This window comes from Saccopteryx leptura, chromosome 8 (assembly GCF_036850995.1).
Source record: "Saccopteryx leptura isolate mSacLep1 chromosome 8, mSacLep1_pri_phased_curated, whole genome shotgun sequence".
Classification (NCBI taxonomy): Eukaryota; Metazoa; Chordata; class Mammalia; order Chiroptera; family Emballonuridae; genus Saccopteryx; species Saccopteryx leptura.
The window spans coordinates 63,117,923-63,126,173 of NC_089510.1; the positions used below are offsets into that span (position 1 = coordinate 63,117,923).

An 8,251-nucleotide genomic window follows, 5' to 3' on the forward strand; every position below is an offset into this window, starting at 1 on the left:
TAATGCATTTTTTTTCATCTAGATGCCATTGCACAACAAAACACTAATCTTTATATTCAAATTTTTAAAACTGAGAAATGACTGTTTTAAAAAACATTGTATTATACCATAAAGAAGCCTAAATAAAGCTTATATTGTTTCTTAAACTTCTGTGGAGCTAGATAAAAATAAGATATACTTCTAGATAAAATTAAAATATAGTATTTTTATTATTTTCTAGTTTGTATCTCTCTCAGTTGAATGATTCCACTCTACTCCAAAACATATAGAAGAACGATAATGAGTTATAAATCTCACCTGATTATAGGCTTACAAAAGTAGAATGTCATTTTATTTTATTTTTTAATTTTATTTAGAAAGTTAAATTTAACAGGGACCTTCCTAAGCTGTGGCTTTATCCAGGCTTTCTAGGGAGGTGATTGGACTCATCCAGCCTGATCCCATGGGGTTGCACAGGAGCTAGCTTGGACTATTAAAAGTCTCTTTCTTTTTAGATCAGTATTATTTTAAAAAATCAATTCTCTGTGACAACTGGTCAGATAAATCCAGAGAAAAATCTTAGCTATAAGAAAAGCATAGTAGAGTTAGAAAATATTAATGCATTCTAATTCTCACTAATGCTGACTTCACACTCCCTGTAGCTTTATTATAGTAGTGTTTCCTAAAAGGTCCTAGAGGAAATGCTAATAGATATTCCTATTTAATAATTAATAATTTAATGTTAATATTATATTAAGAAATAGATAACATTTTATATCTTTATTATTTAAAAATATGTCTTACATGCTTCTTTCAATTAACTAAGTTATAGAAAAACAGTTTCTGTGGGGAAAAAGAGAAAAATAAAAAATAAAAATTTGTGTTTCTCAACTGTGACCAAATGAAATAAACAAAAAGTCAAATTCCCTCAAAGTAAAATTACACAACTGAGTTTCTGATTCAAAAGTATGGTGGAGATAGTGATCATCTATGCAAGATGTAAACGTTAATAATATTTGATTTAAAAAAAATTTAATTAAATTTTAGAGATGAGAGAGAGAGAGAGAGAGAGAGAGAGAGAAGGGGCAGGGAGGAGCAGGAAGCATCAACTCCCATATGTGCCTTGACCAGAGAAGCCCAGGGTTTTGAACCGGCGACCTCAGTGATCCAGGTCAACCCTTTATCCACTGTGCCACCACAAGTCAGGCTAATAATATTTGAAATAGCTTAGTTCAAGATTATCATTTTATTAATATGTATTACATTTTTTTCTCTTTATTACAACAGATATGTTTAACAAAATTTTCACACTGAGTGCCACTCAAAATAAAATACAAAATATAGAATAATTTGAATTCTCTATTTTCTCTTGTTATAAAGTTAAAAACAACATGTTAGAAAATAAATTTTTATTATTTTTTGTAACAATTCAGTTGCAAAATTAATTTTAGATTTCTACTATATTCAAAGTATTTATTATAGCTCATAATTCTCTGTTGGGTTTCTATTAATACTTTATAACTGTAAGGCCAGGGGCCACTGCCTGACTCATGCAGTTTCCCATTAGGTAATGAAACAACGGAGACAAGAACTGGTGGGCCATTACCTTTTATTCTAGTTCACACATGGCAGGTGAGTAAACACAAACACCCTGGGCTCCAAAACTCATTCATTCAACACTCACAAAGCTAATGACACTTCCAGGTTTTCCTAGAATCAAAGGCCCCATTAGCCTCAGCCACTTCCTTTTCCCCATCTGCACACCTCCATCTTGGCTACCTGCCTCCTCAACCACGTGGCCTCTGCAAAAATGGCCTCCTAGCTCCTCCTTCTTAAAGCTTTTCAGTGGGACAACCCCTCCTTCAGCACTCATTAGCATAACCAAACCCTTTCCCAAGCATGAAGGTAATTAACAGTATCATCACCTGGGCAATGCAATCACGTGGTCAGTAGCCATTTTTAACAATAAAAGTGAGCAAAACCAAATAACACAAATTTTACAAACTTATTTGCCCAATAATAACCTTAAAAGTATGCCTGTGGCCTGCCTTGTTAGGAAACTATTTAAAATATTGGGAGGCCCCCCTGGTGGGCGTGCGGGTGGATCCCCATCCGGCGCATGCAGGAGTCTGTCTGACTGCCTCCCCATTTCCAACTTCAGAAAAATACAAAAAATAAATAAATAAATAAATAAAATATTGGGAGGAATTTATATATAGGAGAAAAAGAAAAAAATTTATCTATCTAACTATCTGTCCACACTTTGGAATCTGACAGTCCTATATAGTATTTACTTCTCGTTCTTCTCTTTATTGGCTAGATGACCTTGGGCAATGTATGACCTTACTCAGGGAACTTAGTTCTGAAACACAAAAATACTGCATCTTGCATTGGCAGCTCACATTGGAATTGGAGTGATAAAAAGAGGATTAGCATGGCCCCTACACAAGAATGACATGCAAATTCATGAAGCATTCCATATGTTTTCTAAAAATGCTACAACAAGGAACAGTGTCATGGATGCTTGCAATTAGAAAGAACATCAAGATAACTATTCTAATCCTTTGATGTTTACATTTTTTATAATAGCTACACTTTAAGCAATGCTGTTTACGTTCATTGATAGACACTGCCAAGCATCTATCAAATTGAAAGAGATGTAAAGAAGAGAGAATATGTGTTAAAGAGTCAAATAGGTATTCAATATATTATTCAACTTTATAAAAATATTATGAAATATATTTTCATTATTATACTTGAGGCTCAAGAAAGCTAGATGACTTGACAGAAGTCACAAAATTGAAAGATTGAATATACAAATGGGCTGTGGAAAGTTTGTCTGAGTAAAAATAGGAATCTGATCCACAACCTGCAGCAACTTGCCCAGGAAATCAACTTCCTATCTACAATAAACAGCCAAGAAAGCCTCTGAAATTTGTAGGAAGCCAGATTTACATCTCCAGTATTCTAACAATCCAGGAAGCTGAACAGTAACTCCTGTAACAGTCAGCCCCAAATGACCAGGACTTGATTATTAACTGATAGCTTTCCTAATTTTTTTTTTTTTTTTTTAATTACAGTTCAGGACCAGGGAAAGTCAAATATGATCCCAACCAATTACATAGGCTTCCTGGCCTCCAGTTAGCCCCTCTGTAGCTTCCTCATGCCAGAGGCCTCCAATCACCATACACCTGACGTCTTCCCTTTCTTTTCACTATAAAGCTTTCTCATTCTCTGCCTGTCTTTGAATCTCTACAGAAATGCAAATGATGGTGGCTGACTCCTTTGCAATAGCAAACTACCAGTAAGTAGGTTTTTCTGCTTTCACTCAATTCATCGTGTTTTCTTTCCACAAAATCTAATAAAAATGGGATTTTAGGACGTCACGGAAATGGTGCCGTGAGCAGCGCGTCCGACAGATCTCCCCAAAATCACAACAAATTTATCAACTAGAAACAGGAAAATTTATCTTCGGAGCAAACTGAAAGCAAAAGGACTGTTATCACTCAAATCTGAGAGACGAGGGTGTGGAGGAAGCTACCGCAGGGACGTTCATTCTAGCCGCGAGAAAGTGGCGCCGGTGGTAAGTCATCCCGCACTCGGAAAACCCCCGCCGCAGGGCCCGCCGCCTGGATCGCCGGCCAGCCCGCCGCGAGCAGTGGAGGTCGGTGCAGAGCCAGCGGCTAACAAAGCCACTGGCTGCACTCCCGTCTGATTTGCAGACCGAGCATTGCAGACCGAGCACCGCTAAACGTTCCCAGCGGCCCGACGCAGGGGGAGCGGGAGAGGCCCCAGGGCGTATTCCCTACTTGGGAGATTTCTCTCCGCGGGCGGGGCACCTCACCCAGCCCATTCAAGCTAACAATCAAGCGTTGGGGGAGGGGCGCGCGCAGGCAGCCTGAAATACCTTCGGGAGCACAGCTGCGACCCAATTACTAAATTAACTTAACCCGTGAAATCTGCGCACCCTCGGTTCTAATTGATAAGATCTCTCTCAGTTCACCGACCCAAGACAAGAGGCGTGATATTTTTTGGTGCCTCTCGCTAAAGGGGCAGGGGCAACTTCTGATTGATAGAGCCTCCATATTCAGGGATAAACGCTAACAAGAAGGACTTGGCAGATAATAAGATCTATACCACACTAGTCGCAAGCAGAGACTAGTGCCTCTTTTTACCGGCCAAAACAGGCTACAAAGTGTGGAAAGCCTGGGTTGAGAGGTCCAACGGAATGCTAGGCGCTGAACAATCACCTTGACAACAATTGACTCCCACCCCCCGCCTGATTACACTGGAGGCCCTGACTGTCAGAGCCCTTCCCAGAGCCTTGCATTGAGTGGGGATAGAGTGGGGATTTCCCAGCTCTTTGAGCCTCTTACTCCCCAGGCAGAAGCAGTGGCAGCCTTGGGGCTGGATCGCCAGGCTGCTGGTTCGGGAGGGGGACTGGGAGAGAGAATCCACGAAGGCGAACTCTCTCGTCGTTAGACCCTGCAGACGCCGGCAGGCCTTGACTACCAACAAGACTAAAGCCAATTGTGTGACATTGCCATAGAACCCCATCAACTGCAAGTCCCTGCCTGGGTGTGGCGCAGGGGCAGGGCCTGGGGTGCAGAGTCGCCGACCGGGAAGAGGGAGAGAGGAGAAGGAGGAAGAGGTTGACATCTCAAAATCAGGAAAAATCCACAGACTTTGCAGCTTGTTCCACTGTTTGTTGGTTTTTGTTTTTTTTTTGTAGTTGTTGTTGTTTGTTCCTTCTATCTTATTGCCTTTATTTCCTCCACCTCAGCCCTTCTATTCTCTGCCCATCTTATGCTTCCCTTTTCTTGAACTACATTACCCATAAGTGTTACATTTTATTTCTCTCCTTCATCCTCACCCTCCTTTGGGGTTATACTCCAGGACACTTAATTCTCACTCTCTCCTCTTTTGTTTTTTTTGCCTTATTTTGTTTTTTTCTCTTCCTTTTTTATCTCTTCCTTCGTTTTTCACTTTTTCTTATTTTTTCCTTTCTATTCGTTTTTCTTTTCTCGTTTTACTTTCCTCCCATTTAATCCTCAATCACGAACAAATTAGTTAATTTGGGACTCAAGGGTTTTTTTTGGCTTTGTCTTTCTTTTTCGGTTTTGTTTTTGTTTTTTTCTGGTTGGTTTGTTTTTGTGGCATTTTGGGTCCTCCCAACCCAAGGTCTCCATTGTATTTGGTCTTTGCTCCACTTAATACAACGTATTTTTACTTATTATTTTTATTTTTTTCTTCTTGATTATTCCTTTTTTTTTGTCCTTTTTTCTGGTTCCCTCTTGTCCCTCTCATTATATCTCTTGGTTGACCGTCACCCGCAGGCAGATCAACTTATGCTTGTCTAAGATTTTCTTCCCTTTTTTTTTATTTTTTTTATTTATTTTTTTTTTTTTTGCCCCCTTGAACTCTTCACCGCAAACCAGGCCCTCCATTATAGGCACGATATTTCCCTGAGGAGGGGAGAGGAGGGAAGGAGAACAAAGAAAAAAAAAAAGGGGGGAAATAATAAATTATTACTGCTTTTTTTTTTTTTTTTTTTGTGGGGTGTTTTACCCTTTGTTGTTTTTTTTTTGTTTTGGTTTTTTTTTTGCTTTTTTTTTGTTTTGTTTTTCTTTTTTTTTGTTTTTGTTTTTGTTTTTGTTTTTGTTTTTTACTTTTTACTCTTTATTAATTCTAATTAGTGCTATCAACAAGACCACCCGCAGATGCCAATAAGAAAGAGGAAATCGAATATTATGGATACAAAAAGAAAGAGAGGTAACACAAATAGATGTGGAAAAATCTATGGAGAAAAGACTTAACATATTGGAAGCCTTGGAGCTAAATGACAGAGAATTTAAAATAGAAATCTTAAAAATACTCAGAGATATACAAGAAAACACGGAAAGGCAATATAGGGAGATCAGAAAACAACTCAATGAACACAAAGAATATATTACCAAGGAAATTGAAACTATAAAAACAAATCAAACAGAAATGAAAAACTCAATTCACGAGCTGAAAAACGAGGTAACAAGCTTAGCTAGCAGAACAACCCAGATTGAAGATAGGATTAGTGAAATAGAAGACAAACAACTTGAGGCACAACAGAGAGAAGAAGAAAGAGACTCAAAAATAATAAAAAACGAGAAAGCCCTACAGGAATTATCTGACTCCATCAGAAAGAATAACATAAGAATATAGGTATATCAGAGGGAGAAGAGAAAGAAAATGGAATGGAGAATATACTCAAACAAATAATAGACGAGAACTTCCCAAGCCTGTGGAAAGAACTAAAGCCTCAAGTTCAAGAAGCAAACAGAACACCGAGTTTTCTTAACCCCAACAAACCCACTCCAAGGCACATCATAATAAAGATGACACAAACCAATGACAAAGAAAAAATTCTCAAGGCAGCCAGGGAAAAGAAGAGTACAACATATAAAGGAAGGCCTATTAGATTATCATCAGATTTCTCAGCAGAAACTCTACAAGCTAGAAGAGAGTGGACCCCAATATTTAAGGCCCTGAAAGAGAGGAACTTTCAGCCAAGAATACTATACCCATCAAAGCTATCCTTCAAGTATGAAGGAGATATAAAAACATTCACAAATACAGAAAAGATGAGAGAATTTATCACGAGAAAGCCCCCACTCCAGGAAATACTAAAGGGGGTTTTCCAACCAGATTCAAAGAACAAAAGAAAACAACACCACAAGTAACAGCTCCACCAAGAACACAATAAAACCAAACTTAAACTGTGACAACAAAGGAAAAAAAAAAGGGGGGGGAGAGAATGGAGATTAACAGTAGCAAAGGACAATGAAGTGCAGAAATATTTATAAGATAGGGTACTACAATGAATATGGTAGGTACCCTTTTCATTACTTAATGGTAACCACCCTTGAAAAAACCACCACAAAAACACATGACTTAAAAAAGGTAGCAACAGAGGAAAGAAGTATGGAACACAAACAAACAGAAACAAATGATAGAAAAACAAAAGAGAAGAATCAAACTAGATACAAAACTAACAGAAAGCAATTTATAAAATGGTAGTAGGGAACCCACAAGTGTCAATAATTACACTAAATGTAAATGGATTAAACTTACCAATAAAAAGACACAGAGTAGCAGAATGGATTAAAAAAGAAAATCCAACTATATGCTGCCTACAAGAAACACATCTAAGCAACAAGGATAAAAAACAAATTCAAAGTGAAAGGCTGGAAAACAATACTCCAAGCAAACAACACCCAAAAAAAAGCAGGTGTAGCAATACTCATATCTGATAATGCTGACTACAAGACAGAAAAAGTACTCAGAGACAAAAATGGTCACTTCATAATGATTAAGGGGACACTGAATCAAGAAGACATAACAATCCTTAATATATATGCACCAAACCAAGGAGCATCAAAATATATAAGACAGCTACTTATTGACCTTAAAACAAAAACTAACAAAAATACAATCATACTTGGAGACCTCAATACTCCGCTGACGGCTCTAGATCGGTCATCCAAACAGAGAATCAATAAAGATATAGTGGCCTTGAATGAAATACTAGAACACCTGGATATGATAGACATCTACAGGACACTTCATCCCAAAGCGACAGAGTATACATTTTTCTCTAGTGTACATGGAACATTCTCAAGAATTGACCATATGTTGGGCCACAAAGACAATATCAGCAAATTTAGAAAAATTGAAATTGTACCAAGCATATTTTCTGATCATAAAGCCTTGAAACTAAAATTCAACGGCAAAAAAGAGGGGGAAAAACCCACAAAAATGTGGAAACTAAACAACATACTTCTAAAAAATGAATGGGTCAAGAAGAAATAAGCGCAGAGATCAAAAGATACATACAGACAAATGAAAAATGAAAATACGACATATCAGAATCTCTGGGATGCAGCAAAAGCAGTAATAAGAGGAAAGTTCATATCACTTCAGGCCTATATGAACAAACAAGAGAGAGCCGAAGTAAACCACTTAACTTCACACCTTAAGGAACTAGAAAAAGAAGAACAAAGACAACCCAAAACCAGCCGAAGAAAGGAGATAATAAAAATCAGAGCAGAAATAAATGAAATAGAGAACAGAAAAACTATAGAAAAAATCAATAAAACAAGGAGCTGGTTCTTTGAAAAGGTCAACAAAATTGACAAACCCTTGGCAAGACTCACCAAGGAAAAAAGGCACAGGACTCAAATAAATAAAATCCAAAATGAAAGAGGAGAGATCACCACAGACATCATAGATATACAAA

The 8,251-nt window shown here is 37.7% G+C and overlaps 1 non-coding gene across 1 annotated transcript; it reads left to right on the forward strand.

The window, feature by feature from the left end:
- Positions 1-2,356: 2,356 nt before the first annotated feature.
- Positions 2,357-2,465, forward strand: LOC136380217 (U6 spliceosomal RNA). The gene has a single exon (XR_010746893.1). It is a non-coding gene; the product is annotated as a U6 spliceosomal RNA (small nuclear RNA).
- The last annotated feature ends 5,786 nt before the right edge of the window (positions 2,466-8,251 follow it).